The 17,165-nt window shown below is 38.4% G+C and overlaps 1 long non-coding RNA gene across 1 annotated transcript in view; it reads left to right on the top strand.

Annotated features, from left to right (window-relative positions):
• Positions 1-17,165, top strand: part of LOC131205184 (uncharacterized) — a 55,167-nt gene that overhangs the window by 37,967 nt on the left and 35 nt on the right. Inside the window, exons 3-4 of the long non-coding RNA XR_009156733.1 lie at positions 6,942-7,056; positions 16,789-17,165. The exon at positions 16,789-17,165 is cut by the window's right edge and continues 35 nt beyond it. This is a non-coding gene — a long non-coding RNA (uncharacterized LOC131205184). The remainder of the gene's footprint in view (positions 1-6,941; positions 7,057-16,788) is intronic.

Genomic DNA, 17,165 nt, shown 5'->3' with positions numbered 1-17,165 from the left:
TAGATAGATAGATAGATAGATAGATAGATAGATAGATAGATAGATAGATAGATGATGAATGGATGGATGGATGGATAGATGGTTGGCAGGCATAGAAATCTAACGATAATTCAAACAAGCCTTAGCATTATATGGTAATAAATGAATCAGATATACAGATAAGAGGGGGGAGAGAGATGGAGATAGATGGATAGATGATAGATAGATACCATGTTTTCCCGTAAATAAGACCCTGTCTAATATTTTTTTGAATCCCGAAATAAGCGCTTGGCCTTATTTTCGGGGAGGTCTTATTATTTTGAGTGCATGGAGCAAAACGGGGATCATCTTGCTGTCTTACCTGATTTCCAGCTCTGTCTCCCTAACCCTAACCAGAAAAAATCATGGGGACCACCTGTGCATTCTTTTAAATATTTTCAGGGAGGGCTTATTATCTGGGGAGGGCTTATTTTCAGGAAAAATGGTAAAAAGAGAGAGAGAGAGAGAGAGATCTGGATGGATGGATGGATGGATGGATAGATGGATGGATGGATGGATGGATGGATGGATAGATGGATGGATGGATGGATGGATGGCATAGAAATATTATGATAATTCAAACAACAACAAGGCTTAGCATTATATGGTAATGAATGAATCAGATATACCGATAAGAGAGGGGGGAGAGAGAGATGGAGATAGATTGATAGATAATAGATAGATAGATAGATAGATAGATAGATAGATAGATAGATAGATAGATATGACAGATATGACATAGACGGACGGACAGACGGACGAATGGATGGATGGAATAGAAATAATAATTCAAACAACAACAAGGCTTAGCATTATATGGTAATGAATGAATCAGATATACCGATAAGAGATGGGGGAGAGAGAGAGATGGAGATAGATTGATAGATAATAGATAGATAGATGATAGATAGATAGATAGATAGATAGATAGATAGATAGATAGATAGATAGATAGATGGATGGATGGAATAGAAATAATAATTCAAACAACAACAAGGCTTAGCATTATATGGTAATGAATGAATCAGGAAACCTATCACCAGCCTTCCTGTGGGTCACACAACCCACTTAACTTTATTAAGCAGTTTTGGGGTTCAGATACTATGTTAAATCATTAGCTAAGGAAATGAGCCAGGCTTACACAATAAGTGAAAGCAGTCAAGGACAAATCCTAACCAACATTCAGACTAACCTATTTCAGGATGGCCATGAATCCAACCTTTTGGTCTTTACCTGGCCCGATTAGATGGGTTGTGGAAACCTACAAAGACGTCTATTAGCGAATTTGAGGGCCACAGCCCTAGACTTCATACAACCTCTATCACTCTTGGCTGTGTGTGGTGTTGAACAAGCAAACAGATAAACCTGGGACAGGTTATTCTCGACTTATAGCCACAATTGAGCCCAACATTTTTGTTGCTAAGTGAAACATTTTTAAGCGGGTTTTGCCCCATTTTAGGACCTTTCTTGTCACAGTTGTTAAGTTAAATTAGAAACACGGTTGCTAAGCAAATCTGACTTCCCCATTGACATTGCTTGTCAAAAGATCGCAAAAGACCCTGGGACACTGCAAACCGTCATAAATGTGAGTCAGTTATGTGCCAAGCGTTCAGATTTTGATCACCTGACCAAAGGGATGCTGCAACCGTCGTAAGTGTGAAAAATGGTCATGTCACTTTTTTTCAGTGACTTTGAGCGGTCACCAGTGGCGAAATGTAAAATTTGTTACTACTACCGGTTCTGTGGGTGTGGCTTGGTGTGTGGGTGTGTGTAATGTGACTGGGTGGGCATGGCAAACTTTTTTTTTTACTTTTAAAAGCATTTTTTTCTATAACCTCTTCAGCCGAAGAGGTTGTTAAAAAATGCTTTTAAAAGGCTCTGATGATCCTAGCTGAGATGCCTGACCGTCAGAGGCCTTTGTTTTCTTTTAAAAGCATTTTTTTTTGCCTTTAAAAGAAAAAAAAGCCTCTGACGATTAGGCACTCAGCTGGGATCGTTAGAGGAGCCTTTTAAAAGCATTTTTTTTACAACCTCTTCAAGAGGTTGTAGAAAAAATGCTTTTAAAAGCCTCTGACAATCCCAGATGAGCTGCGTGATCATCAGAGGCTTTTTTCTTTCCTTTTAAAAGCATTTTTTCAGCGGAAGAAAAAATGCTTTTAAAAGTTTTTTAAAAACCTCTCATGATCGCATGGCTCAGCTGGGCATGGGAGGGGGCAGGGAATTTTGCTAATGGTTCTCCGAACCACCCACCGCCATTGCTACCGGATCGGGCGATCCGGTCCGAACCAGGAGCATTTCACCCCTGGCTGTCACTAAATAAACTGTTGTAAATCGAGGATTACGTGTATATGCAATAGTCTTAGATGTCAAATTCTGTTCAATAGCTTGAGCTGATGACTTGAATTCTCCAAGAAAGCTTTAAAAAAAGCACACAAAGTAAATAAAGGCCAGAGCAAAACAGGGAGAATGGAAGCTGCCCATGATAGTTGCACGATTTCTTGTAAATGTCTTGCAAAATTGTAATCATGTACAGATCAGCACCAAGGGTGGGATCTTGGACTGATCTCTTATTGCTCTGACCTCGTAAAACTCTTCTCATGTTGCTTACAGATAATGTAAGCTTTATTGCGCGCATTTGATTTATTTTTCTTTCTAAAAACAAAAAGTTCGCAGATTGGTAAACTCAATTTAGAAGGGATACTGGTAAGCAGTCGGATATAATTTAATTTAGAAGTACTGGATTATACTATGTGTAACCTGATCGTTTTAAAACGTTGAACTTGGTCATTGTTTCTTTAAACCTTTGTATGCAGCACTTTAAAAAAAAAAGGGAATTGGGACAACCATGATTTTGAAAAACAAACGATTTCTTCCGCATGGAGATAGAAGTAGAATATACACGAATGACACTGTTGGAAGAAATGTCCATCTGGGTTCAGTTCCAAGTGGGGAGAAAGACACTGGAAACATGGTGGTTGTTTGGAAAGATGGTTTTGAAGTCCTGGGCAAAAAAACACATGGGGGAGACAGAGAGAGAGAGAGAGAGAGAGAGAGAGAGAGAGAGAGAACAATTAATTAGTGGAACAACTTGCCTCCAGAAGTTGTGAATGCTCCAACATTGGAAGTTTTTAAGAAAATGTTGGATAACCATTTGTCTGAAATGGTGTAGGATTTCCTGCCTGGGCAGGGGGTTGAACTAGAAGACCTCCAAAGTCCCTTCCAACTCTGTTGTTGTTGTTGTTGTTGTTGTTGTTGTTGTTGTTGTTGTTGTTGTTGTTGTTGTTGTTGTTGTTGTTATGTAGCCCTGCCCAGCTTCTCAAATGGAGGTTTCAGAGGCTGAAAAAACATCCAAAACGGAGCTTCAAAAAAACAAAACAAAACAAAAACGGAGCTTAGAAAAAAAGCCTCAAGTGGAGCTTCAGAAAAAGAAGCTCCCAAACAGAGCTTCAGGAACCTTTTTTCTGAAGCTCTGTTTCAGAGGCTTTCAGAGGCAAAAAAAAGTTTTTTCTGAAACAGAGTTTCAGAGGCAGAAAAAAAAGCAAAAATAAAAAGCAAGGCACAGAGCTCACAGCCAAGGAACCTGTTGCTAAAATTCACCTCTGGGAACAAGCTGATTGCGTTTCTTATTTTCCTCCCCAAAAACTAAGGTGCATCTTATACTCTGGTGCATTTTATACTCTGAAAAATATGGTATATCTTCTGCAAAGCAAGTACTTTGCTGGTCTATGGTGCCTTCAAGTCAATCTTGTTCCTGACAAATGTCTGGATTAATCCTCACAGTTTTCTTGGCAAGACCTCAGAAGTCGTTTTTGCCCTTGAATTCTTCTTAAACCAAGACAGAGGTTTGACTGGAGTCAGATCACCAGCTGGATTTGTGCCTAAGGGGCCTAGCACTCACAATCTCCAGGTTTCTAGCCTGATATCTTAACCCCTACACCAAACTGGCTCTGTCTGCTTGTAGAAAGTTAGCACCCACCCCTCTCCTAGAAGAATGAAATATTTTGAGGAATATTTAAAAAAGGCGGAATATTATGTTTCCCAAAGGGAGAAATGGAGAAGCATGCTCTTGGAGGTAGAAAGTAGCCCCCCCCGTCTTATCTTAATAGCCCACTGCAGATGTCAGCACTTGAGAGATAAAGAGTGTATTGAAAGAAGACAGGTGTCTAGATAGCTCTATTCATAAGCAAATAGCCATCGCTCAAGGTCCAACACAGGAAAAAAGCCATTAAGTCACAATAGGAATTACCCAACACCAGTGGTGGGATTCAAGTAATTTAACAACCGGTTCTCTGCCCTAATGATTTCTTCCAACAACCAGCTTGCCAAACTGCTCAGAAAGTTAACAACCGGTTCTCCCGAAGTGGTGCGAACTGGCTGAATCCCACCACTGCCCAACACCCTTGCAGAACAAAGCCCCTTCATTTCATCACGCTCAGAAACTTCAACTTGGCTCAGACAAAACACTTAAGATTTGTACTTTGCCTATAGAGCCAGATATGACTTCTACATAACCCCTGCATGGCCCCATGGGAGTCTGACAACAGCCAATAGAATACATGTTCTTGCACAGGAACAGGAAGTTCAAGTGCAAAGCACAAGAGAAGGTATAAAAGCCACCCTCTCTCAACTCCGTGTGGTCAGCGACCCAGAATCACACGTGCTTGGTGGTTCTGCTTCATCGATAAATAGACCCTCTTTCCAATCAGCCTCCAGCTTCCATTTGGTCTCCAGTGGCCTTTCTCCTGGCTTGGAACTGAACCAAGTGGATATTTCCTCCCTCCCCACACACAGTTTGTATGGGGCTTTTGCAGAATGGAGCATGGAATGGATGGTGCTTTGTTTTTCCTACATGAGGTGGAATGTAGTCACACACAGAATACCATACACCACCCCATCAAAATTTGGGGCCTGGACAACCTGGAACTACGCCGCCTACGGTCTGACCTAAGCATAGTACACAAAATTGTCTGCTACAATTGCCCTACCTGTCAATGACTACTTCAGCTTCAACCTCAATGATACTCGGGCAAACAATAAATACAAACTCAAGGTAAACCTCTCCAAACTTGATTGCAGAAAATATGACTTCAGCAACAGAATCTTCTGGAATCTTCTCCCTGACTCAAACCCTCACAGCTTCAGCCTTAAATTGTCTACCGTGGATCTTACTCCATTTCTAAGAGGTCCATAAAGGGGGCGTATATAAGCGCACCAGCGTGCCTACCGTCCCTCCCCCACTGTCCCCATTTATTTGTACTTATTTCCTATGTTCATGTCTATGTTTATACTGTACTTCTATCTTTTATTACTTGTTTGACAAAATAAATAAAATAAATAAATAGTCTGGATTCCCGGCAGGAGCAACTTAATTCAATTGAACCAAGAGACAGTGAAGTTTAGATCGTTTGGTTGGGAGAGAGAGAATCAAGGTAGCTCCTTGCTAGAAGTTCTCAGGGTATATCATTAATGATGCCAATAGTCACTTTAGTTTGGCAAGATTTCTGCCTGTAGGAACAATAAAGAAAACTGCTTAGACATGTACCTTTCTTTCTTTTCTTTTTTAAATTTCTTATTATTATTTCTTTTTTTACAAACAGATCAACGCATGAACAGTGTGGCGCCTGGGCGTCATACCTTCTAATACAAATAAGATTAATAGCATTAGTCATAGTTATTACTTTCAATCCAATTTATATACTTCTAATAGTAACACATAGTTATATACAGTTGCAATCTATCCTTATTCAATTATTCCATGTTTTCTCTTATTATTACTCTTATTTTATTATATTCTAATACAAATAAGACTTAATACCCTGTTTCTCTGAAAATAAGATATCCCCTGATAATAAGCCCAATTGGACTTTTGAGCTTCCCCCCCAAAATAAGCCCTCCCCGAAAATATTTAAACGCAGAGCTGGAAATCAGGTAAGATGGCAAGAGGAGTCCCCATTTTACTTCACATGCCCCAAAATAATAAGACCTCCTTGAAAATAAGGCCAAGCGCTTATTTCGGGGTTCAAAAAAATATGAGACAGGGTCTTATTTTCGGGAAAACACGGTAGCATTAGTCATAATTATTACTTTTAATCCAATTTATATATTTTTAATAGCGATACATATTTATATAAAGTTGCAATCTATCCTTATTCAATTATTCCATGTTTTCTCTTATTATTACTCTTATTTTAATATATAAAAGTGTAATAACTAATACTCCCCTTTTCTCTTATTGCTATCTCTTATTCTAACTTTTAATCATGTCATCCTTTGTTAGAAAACATTTTCTTTCTATTCTACCTAACTTTTTTGTTTTTCTGTTTAAAATAATTTTTTATTAAACATATTTCAAGCTTTACACACTGTTTCCACTCTCTACAATGTCCCAGTACCGGTATCACTCACATTTACATCGTTTCCAATTTTCATAGGTTGCTATTCTATATATTATATATTTACTTAATTATATAAATTTAATTATTTTATGATTATTTATTTATTTATGTACATACTTAATACCTTTTACTTTTAAATTATAACAATAATTACAAATATATACAATATTTTCCCATTTTAATTTGACTCTTAGATAATCTTTATATGTGGACTTTACATCTATTTTCTAGCCAATTGTACCATATATTCCAAATCTTGTAATATTCCGTTTCTTCTCTATCTTTTAGTTCCGTGGTTAACTTGTCCATTTCTGCACAATCAAGCACCTTTTTTTATTATCTTTGCATCAGAAGGAATGTTATCTTGTTTTGAGCAAAAATAATTCTAGCTGCAGTTATTATATGGAGTATAATAAATTGCATTTTTTGCATATGTTTTCTCTTACTGTGCCCAATAAAAATAATGACGGCTTCAAGTCAATTTTCTGTTCCATAATTTCTTCTATCCAATTCTTTATTTTGACCCAGTACTTCCTAGGTTTTGGGCACGTCCACCACATATGGAAGAACGATCCTTGTTTGTAGTTACATCTCCAACATTCCGCCGATCTATTCGGAAACATTTTGGCCGATCTTGCTGGAGGTAAATGCCAATGATAGAACATTTTTTATAGGTTTTCTTTGTAGGATGCTCACATTGTTAATTTGTTATTCTTCTCCCCTAATTTTTCTCAGTGCTCTAGTTTAGTGTTATCACCAAAAATTTTAGCCCAAATTATCATAGTCTCTTTAACTGTTTCTTCCTCCATTTTAAATCTTAAGAAATAATTAAATGTTTTAGATATCATTTTTTCCTCCATCCCCTGTAATGTTTTATCCAATTCTTGTTTTTCTTTATAGAAGCCATATTGTTCTAGGTCTTTTTTGTATCTCATCCGAATTTGTAGCTATGGCCACCAATCTATCTCTATTCCTTGGCATATTAACTCTTGGTTAGACTTTAATTCCCCTTGCTCATCCAATATTATTCTACCTAAACTTCTAATCATGTCACCTACCTACAAAGAACAGAAAGGAAAGAAAGAGAAAAAGGAAGGCAAATCAAAAAACACCAAAAAGAAAAAAAATCATCTATCCATCATTTCTTGCCCGCTTCAATACTTTAGTTGCTATGCTTTTTTTCTTTTTGACCTGTCTTCCATATTCCTCTCTAAGATCTTTATCTTTTTCTACATCTCCTTTTTGGCTGTTCAATCTGAGTGTCTTTCTTACTTTGGAGAGTCTCACACTACTTTTCTGCCATAAAACAAGAGATCACCTTCCCTGTAATAGTTCAAACTCAAGCTCTGTTAAGGTAAAGATAAAGGTTCCCCTCGCACATACGTGCTAGTCGTTGCCGACTCTAGGGGGCGGTGCTCATCTCCGTTTCAAAGCCGAAGAGCCAGCGCTGTCCGAAGATGTCTCCGTGGTCATGTGGCCGGCATGACTCAACGCCAAGGGCGCACGGAACGCTGTTCCCTTCCCACCAAAGGTGGTCCCTATTTTTTCTACTTGCATTTTTACATGCTTTCGAAACTGCTAGGTTGGCAGAAGCTGGGATTCGATTGACAAGCTCAACGTCCTAGCCCCTGAGCCACCGCGTCCCACAATATAACAAGAAGATAACAAGAAGATAACAAGCTCTGTTATCTTCTGGTAAAAAGGAGAAAGCTCAAATTAGATCTGGTGAGGAACTGAACTATGGTAAATGTTCTCTTTTCTTCCACGTTTTTCCTCAGAGATTAACTGAGTCCAAACTGGAACTGCAGAAGATTCATGCTATGGCACTCTCCAAACTTCATGCATCTTCTTTCTTTTTGTCTCCTTGCATCAGGCAACCATTTCTTCAGGTTGGAACTAGTCTTTATAGGTGGAGAAGATGAGTTTTTTTAAAAAAATAATTGTGCAAACACTCAGTTGTTTCCCATTTGCAAACATTCCTCTGAGTTCTAGGAGATTAGAGAAAAACATTGGAGTCATAATTTCAGCATTAAAAGAAAAAGGGGTGGGGGAAGATTGTCCTAAAACTCAGCTGGAAACCCTCGCCCCCCCAAAACCTTGATACTATAACTAGCCCAAATTCTCTAAATCACACAATTACTTTCAGAATTGTCTTGTGGTAGATTGCTTCCTGTGTGACCCTGAATTCTGTAGAGTAAACATAATGGGTCAAATGATTACTTCTATGAATGTCAGTCAAAAAAAAAAAAAGCATGACCAATTTGTACGTATTTAGTCACTAAACTGCTCTCTATCCTCAGTTCTGGGATAATATTGTACAACTGCAGGCCTCTTTAATTTCCAGCGAGCAGATCCCTAAGGTCCTTGATTTGAAAGAAAAGCACAAAACACAACCATGGTCCATGTGCATTTGTTATTCATAAAAGTCTAAGCCTGGAGATTTCCTGCCCCCCCATTGGGAAATGAAAGTAAATCCATTAGTCGGTTTGTGGAATGATTCCGAAGTTTGTAGAATGTAAAATAAGAATAAAGGGTTTGGAATGAAAAGTTGAAAAGGGAAAGAGAGAAAAATAACTTTTTGGGAAAGGTAATCATTGCATGTTAGTTTAGAAGCATTTCTGTTTTTGTCTATTTCTAAAGTGGAATTATCTGATTTGGGATACTCCTGCTATCCCGAATTGCACTCATCTTTCCATTTTAGTTTAGTTTGCTTTACTTTATTGTCACTGCACCTCGTGTAACGGAATTCAATGCCATCTTCAGCGTACATTTTAAAAACAAAACATAAATACACATCCTGCACATTCTATGCAATTGAATTGAAAACCCGATATTGCATTAATATTGCACTATACAGTAGAAAAGTAGTAGTAGGCTCAGTGGCTAAGATGCTGAGCTTGTTGATCGAAAGGTCGGCAGTTCAGCGGTTCAAACCCTAGTGTTGCGTAATGGGGTGAGCTCCCGTTCCTTGTCCCAGCTTCTGCCAACCTAGCAGTTTCAAAAGCATGTAAAAAATGCAAGTAGAAAAAATAGGGACCACCTTTGGTGGGAAGGGAACAGCGTTCCGTGCGCCTATGGCGTTTAGTCATGCCGGCCACATGACCACGGAGACGTTTTCAGACAGCGCTGGCTCTTCGGCTTTGAAACAGAGGTGAGCACTGCCCCCTAGAGTTGGGAACGACTAGCATGTATGTGCGAGGGGAACCTTTACCTTTATACAGTAGAATTCAATATGGTTATTGCCCTGGAATAGAAGCTGTTTTTTCAACCTATTTGTTAGAATAGAATAGAATAGAATAGAATAGAATAGAATAGAATAGAATAGAATAGAATAGAATAGAATAGAATAGAATAGAATAGAATAGAATAGAATTTATTGGCCAAGTGTGATTGGACACACAAGGAATTTGTTTTGGTGCATATGCTCTCAGTGTACATAAAAGAAAAGAAAAAGGGGGAAAAAAACCTTCATCAAAGGTACAACATTTACAACACAAATGATGGTCATAGGTTGCAATTTAACCCTTAGTGATAGCAACAAAAAGTTACAGTCATACAGTCATAAGTGGAAAGAGATTGGTGATGAAAACGAAGAGAAGATTAATAGTAATGCAGACTTAATTAGTTTGACAGTGTTGAGGGAATTATTTGTTTAGCAGAGTGATGGCATTCAGGGAAAAAACTGTTCTTGTGTCTAGTTGTTCTGGTGTGCAATGCTCTGTAGCGTTGTTTTGATAGTAGGAGTTGAAACAGTTTATGTCCAGGATGTGAGGGATCTGTAAATATTTTCACAGACCTCTTCTTGATTCGTGCAGTATACAGGTCTTCAATGGAAGGCAGGTTGGTAGCAATTATTTTTTCTGCATTTCTAATTATCCTCTGAAGTCTGTGTCTGTCTTGTTGGGTTGCAGAACCAAACGAGACAGTTATAGGGGTGCAAATGACAGACTCAATAATTCCTCTGTAGAACTGGATCAGCAGCTCCTTGGGCAGTTTGAGCTTTCTGAGTTGGCGCAGAAAGAACAGTCTTTGTTGTCCTTTGTTGTTTTTGTTTTTATTGACCTGTACCATCTGCCAGATGGTAATAGTTCAAAAAAAGGGTGCTCAGGGTGAGATGGATCTTTAAGGATGTTTTGAACTTTCTTAAGGTAGCGGGAACTATAAAGCTCTTCCAAAGAGGGGAGACAGCAAGCAATGATCCTCTGGCAATGACACTAACCCTCTGGAGTGCTGAGCTCCCGAGCTCCATTTTTGCTGGCAGAGGCACTGCGGGCCAGTCCACTGTTTCCAGGCTGGCCCTGTGGGCCACATCTAAGCACCCCCAGGCTGGATCCACCCCCCAGGCCTTGAGTTTGATACCCCTGAACTACATCTAGTACCAAAACCTATTCGAGAGCAGTTTGTATTGACCTTGAGTTTCCACTATTCATGGCCAAGTAAATCCCTCTCAAGGACCACTGAGGATGAAATATATAGCATGGAAAGTGTTGGAGCCACCAGATGGTTAATAGCTTGGGAGTCATTTAAGACGGTTTGAGATTGGAATCTGAACAAAGTCTTATTTTGCAAGTTTTTAACTAGCTCATATATTAATGGTGGGCTTCCCTTATTACCTGATTCCAAGTGATTATTATCGTTCTTTAAAAACACAAAATCATTTTAGAGTCCATCTGCATGGCCAGAGGGACACTGAAAATTGAGATAATACTTTAGGGGCAGATTAGTCAGTCCTATGATCAAACAAACTCCAGGAAAAAAATATACAGCTTGCCAAGGGCTCCAGCTCAACTGGATTTTCTCTTTTTGAGTAACATCTCTGTTAAAATATGAGTTTACACAGAAATACAGATCAAAACTGTCTTGAGTTCCCATTCCTATTCAAAGTCTTAATTTGTCTGCTTTTGTCCAAATCAGCTGGTGTTACTGGATGTTCAGTCTTCGTTTGCACTTATTTATTACTTTAAAATTAAAACCAGGAAACTATAAGCAGTATCCTTAGGGAATATTCTTAGGGAACGTAATTCCACTCTGCTTCACGCAGGAAGTTCATACGGTTTTAATTTCCAATATAAAAAATATATAGCTTATTTAGTGGTTGACTTCTTTTTTCTTCTTCTCCTTCTCCTTCTCCTTCTTCTTCCTCCTCCTCCTCCTTCTTCGTCTTCCTCCTCCTTTTCCTCCTCCTCCACCTCTCTTCTTCTTCCTCTTCTTCTTCTTCCTCCTCTTCTTCTTCTTCGCCTTCCTCCTCCTCTTCCTCCTCCTCCTCTTCTTCCTCTTCTTCTTCTTCCTCCTCCTCCTCTTCCTCCTTCTCCACCTCCTTCTCTTCTTCTTCTTCCCCCTCCTCCTCCTCTTCCTCCACCACCATTTTAATAAGATATTCTTTTATCCTATAATCAGATGTTTATATTGGCAGCTCTAATGCTATATGAATGAAGTTTATGGCTCTATTTCCCTTTGTTTAGAATGAAATGCTTATCAAATTAGGACGAAGATGAAAATGGAGATTCCGAACCCAGTGGAGTAATTTCTCAGCTGTTGATTCAATTTATTTTATTTTATTTTATTTTATTTTTTAAAAAAGTCCAGAATGCTTCTTTTGTTTTCTTCCCTCTTCAGGCTTTTGAGTTGGTGTTGGCTCCTGGCAACTGCCTGCACACAATCCCTGGAGTTTTCTTGGCAAAGTTTTTGGGAAGAGGTTTTATTTATTTATTTATTTATTTATTTATTTATTTATTCATTTATTCATTCGTTCAATCAATTTTTATACCGCCCTTCTCCCGAAGGACTCAGGGCGGTTTACAGCCAAATAAAACAGCATAAACATAAACAAAAATTAAAAAAAAATTAAAAAACTGATTATAAAATGGCCAAATAGGATTAAAACTAAGATAAAACCATCATAAAACCCCCACTTAAGAATTTCATCAGGCTAGCCCCGCACGGTGAAATAAAAAGGTCTCGAGCTCGCGTTTAAAAGACCGGAGGTCGGGGAGTTGACGCAACCCCGGAGGCAACTCATTCCAAAGGGCAGGAGCCCCCACAGAGAAGGCCCTCCCCCTGGGGGCCGCCAGTTGACATTGTTTGACTGACGGCACCCTGAGGAGGCCCTCCCTATGGGAGCGCACAGACCGATGGGAGGCTATAGGTGGCAGTAGGCAATCCCGTAAGTAACCCAGTCCTGTGCCATTGCCATTGCGTCTTTCCTAGAGCTGAGAAAACATAACTAGACCAAGTTTCAACCTGACTTTTTGTGAGAGCAGGACTGGACACATGGTCTCTTGATTTCCAGCCTGGTGCTTTTAACCACTGCATTAAGCTGGTTCTCCTCAAAATGATTTATTGAGTTCTTTATCAACTTTCTATTCCATCCACTTTGCTGATAGTGATTCTGGGTAACTTATTTATTTAATTCATTATTTAGCCTTATTTTTACTTTCTCCTCTTTATAATTTGTACTGTCATACGCTGGGGAAATCAGAAGGTCCAGGCAATTCAAATGAGTATAAAGATTTATTGCCAGCTTCAGCTCTCTACAGCAGGGGTAGTCAACCTTTTTATACCTACCACCCACTTTTGTATCTCTGTTAGTAGTAAAATTTTCTAACCGCCCACCGGTTCCACAGTAATGCGCCGTGTATCGTCGTCTGCACATGCCTCTCGCACATCATGGATTGGGTTTGGGGGGGGGGGCAGCTACCAGCTCTGCTTGTCTGTTACAGCTGGGTGGTGTGGGGGGAGATGGCACGAGCTATTCTGGTCGAGGCTCTTTTGTTTGCGATCGCACTATAGTGCCATTTAGTTTCACTTACTCAACGTTAACTAACCTTATGCGTGGGCAATACAAATAGTATATTTTCTGAAATTTAAATTGTCACGGGGAATTTTATGAAAACCTAATGAAAATGTTTTTAAATAATGCTATGAAAAATTTTTTAAAAGTCAATTAAATTAAAAAAAAGGAAAGTGCTTAAGTATTGGATAAAACCTCTACCGCCCACCAAATAAAGCTGGAACGCCCACTAATGGGTGGTAGGGACCAGTTGACTACCACTGCTCTACAGGAATCTGACCAACCAGCAGTCAAGGGAAATAAGCAAGGCAGTCATGGTGAGCTGGACTTAGATCTCTTGCAGGTTTGCAAGGACTCATGACTTACGATATATTTGATCTCTCCCTCAAGCTCAGCCTGGTCATCTCCTACATCACTGTATTGTGCAATAATATTGTATTTTATAATGTGCATTGGATTATACTTTCTATCTATGTATGTATCTAGGTGTCTATCTATCTACATATATCAATCTCTCTCTCTCTCTCTCTCTCTCTCATCTCTCATCTATCTATTATCTATCTACATATATCAATCAATCAATCTATCTATCTATCATCTATCTATTATCTATTATCTATTATCTATTATCTATTATCTATTATCTATTATCTATTATCTATTATCTATTATCTATCATCTACCATCTATCTATCTATCTATCCATCCATCCATCCATCCATCCATCTATTATCTACCTATCTATCTACATATATCAATCTCTCTCTCTCTCGCTATCTATCTATCTATCTATCTATCTATCTATCTATCTATCTATCTATCTATCTACATATATCAATTTATCTATCTATCTACCATCTACTATCTATCTATCTATCTATCTCTCTCTCGCTCTCTATCTATCTATCTATCTATCTATCTATCTATCTATCTATCTATCTATCTATCTATCTATCTATCTATCTATCTACATATATCAATTTATCTATCTATCTACCATCTACTATCTATCTATCTATCTATCTATCTATCTATCTATCTATCTATCTATCTATCTATCTATCTATCTACCATCTACTATCTATCTATCTATCTATCTATTTATCTATCTACATATATCAATCTATCTATCTATCTATCATCTTCTATCTATCTATCTATCTATCTATCTATCTATCTATCTATCTATATCTATCTACATATGTCAATCAATATCTATCTATCTATCTATCTATCTATCTATCTATCTATCTATCTATCTATCTATCTACCATCTACTATCTAGCTATCTAGCTATCTAGCTATCTACATATATCAATCTACCTACCTACTTACCTATCTATCTATCTATCATCTATCTATCTACCTACAGAAAATATAGAGTACAGTATTATACAGTGTATATAAGGCTCAAATAACAAAACTGAGTCATGAAACTTAGTTGCAGTTTTTAAAAGCCATGAATATGGAAATCTTCTGTAGCTGATAAACCCTGTGGAAGGATGTGATACATTGGGCTGAACTATTATGCTTCTCCAGAAGAGTTGGATTGTCCAACTCTTTCCATAGGAATGGCATCATGGGATGGTTGGCAAAGGGGGAAGAGCTAGATTTCTCATTTGGACCAATGGGAAGCAAGAGATAGGTCGGGGGGTGGGGAACGGGCTCCTGCTATGAGGGAATATTCCCCCAGAGATAGAAAAAACAGCTGGAATTATCATTAGCTGATGAGCAGTGGTGATTTATTGGACTTTACAAAAGAGACATCTTCAAACAAACAAACCACAACACACACATAGCCTCTGTTCAGGAATACAAAGAGTGTTCCCTGAGACAATTTGGAGTAACCTATAACATCTACAGCTGTTCTCTGGCTTCTCTGTTTGGCTTAGAACAGCAATGGCAAACCCTTTTTTCCCTCAGAATAGAATGAATAGAATTTTTTATTGGCCAAGTGTGATTGGACACACAAGGAATTTGTCTTGGTGCATATGCTCTCAGTGTACATAAAAGAAAAGATACGTTCATCAAGGTACAACATTTACAACACAATTGATGGTCAATATATCAATATAAATCATAAGGATTACCAGCAACAAGTTATAGTCATACAGTCATAAGTGGAAAGAGATTGGTGATGGGAACTATGAGACGATTAATAGTAGTGCAGATTCAGTAAATAGTTTGACAGTGTTGAGGGAATTATTTGTTTAGCAGAGTGATGGCCTTCGGGAAAAAACTGTTCTTGTGTCTAGTTGTTCTGATGTGCAGTGCTCTATAGCGTCGTTTTGAGGGTAGGAGTTGAAACAGTTTATGTCCACGCACGCATGCACACATAACCCCCATTTTGGTGCTAGCAGGCCTCCCCGAAGCCTCCTGGAACAAAAAATGGGGCACAGGGAGCACCGCATCCACTCACCCCCCCCATGTATGCATGCGCAACCCCCCACCCAACCCTACGTATGTTCCCGGCACAGACCCGAAAATCAGCTGGCTGGCGGGAGGCACACAGGCATGTGCAGTGGGCTTAGAACATAGAATAGTAGAGTTGGGAAGGACCTTGGAGGTCATCTAATCTAACCCCCTGCGCAAGCATATATCATTTAAGACAAACAGGGTCCAGTCTCTTTTTGAAAGCCTTCAGTGATGGAGCACCCGCAGGTTCTGAAGACAAGTTATTCCATTGGTTAATTGCTCTCACCAATTAGGAAACTTCTCCCTACTTCTAGGTTCTTCTAAAAATTTCTCCTTCGTTCTAGCTTCATAAATAGAAGAAGAAGAAGAAAGGAAAATTATGACAGGTCACTTATCAACCTATAAGTATCGTAAAATTCCAATTAACAATTTTGTTAGGAGCAAAATAGGAAACTAAGCTCCCCAATCTATTTAGAAAATAAAGCCTGGTTCATAAAATATCAATAAGAGGCTTATTTTGCCTTTGAGAGACATACACTATTAAAAACAATACTGTAGCATCAACAAAGCTAAATTTAATATAAGTAGAATTAAACTCAGTAAACAAATATAGGAAATATGAGGGCACAACATGCATTTAATAATTCTCTCTTCCCAAAGATTACAGTACGGTGAGAGAGTTGGAAATGTTTTGGTCTTTGGTTCTGTCACAAAAGGAGACACTTATTAAAAACAAGAGTAGCCTTGTTTAATGAAATATAAATGCAACTAAATAAAATGTACTTTTTGACATGTATTTGTTCTTGGTTTGCCTGCTTTTTAGAATATGGCCCTAACACAATTGAAGACAATTTGCTTTAGAGATAGATAGATATAGAGAAAGATAGATTAGATAAGATTAGATATAGACAGATGAGAAATGATAGATAGATAGATAGATAGATAGATAGATAGATAGATAGATAGATAGATAGATAGATAGATAGATAGGAAGGAAGGAAGGAAGGAAGGAAGGAAGGAAGGAAGGAAGGAAGGAAGGAAGGAAGGAAGGAAGGAAGGAAGGAAGGAAGAAAGGGATAGATACAGTAGTGGCCAAAATTGTGGAAACCTTTTTTGGAAAAGTGTATTTTTGAAGTTTGATGGCTAATAACACCCCTTTTTCTTTTGGAGTTTCAAGATAATCCTATTCCACTGCAAGAATGGCCTGGGAACAGCCCAGACCTTAACCCATCTGGAAATCTATGGAGCTGACTGAAGAAACTGGTTAGTCAGAAGCGACCCAGCAATAAAACCCAGTTAATAGAAGCAATCCTTCAATCTTGGTTTCACATTATAACAGCTGCAGAACTAAAAGACTTGGTTCACTCCATGGGAAGACGTTGTAAGGCCGTAATTCCTGCTAAAGGTTACCCAAATAAGTATTAACTGATATGGTGATTTTGTATATCTCGTTTTTTCTATGTGTTTCACTTTTCTTCTTTATACTGTAACGGATATTCTAATAACCAAATTTTTCATAAAAGTTATTGCATTACATTCTTGATTAA

The sequence above is a fragment of the Ahaetulla prasina genome, chromosome 11, assembly GCF_028640845.1.
Source record: "Ahaetulla prasina isolate Xishuangbanna chromosome 11, ASM2864084v1, whole genome shotgun sequence".
Taxonomy (NCBI): Eukaryota; Metazoa; Chordata; class Lepidosauria; order Squamata; family Colubridae; genus Ahaetulla; species Ahaetulla prasina.
This window is presented reverse-complemented; position numbering and strand designations above follow the sequence as displayed.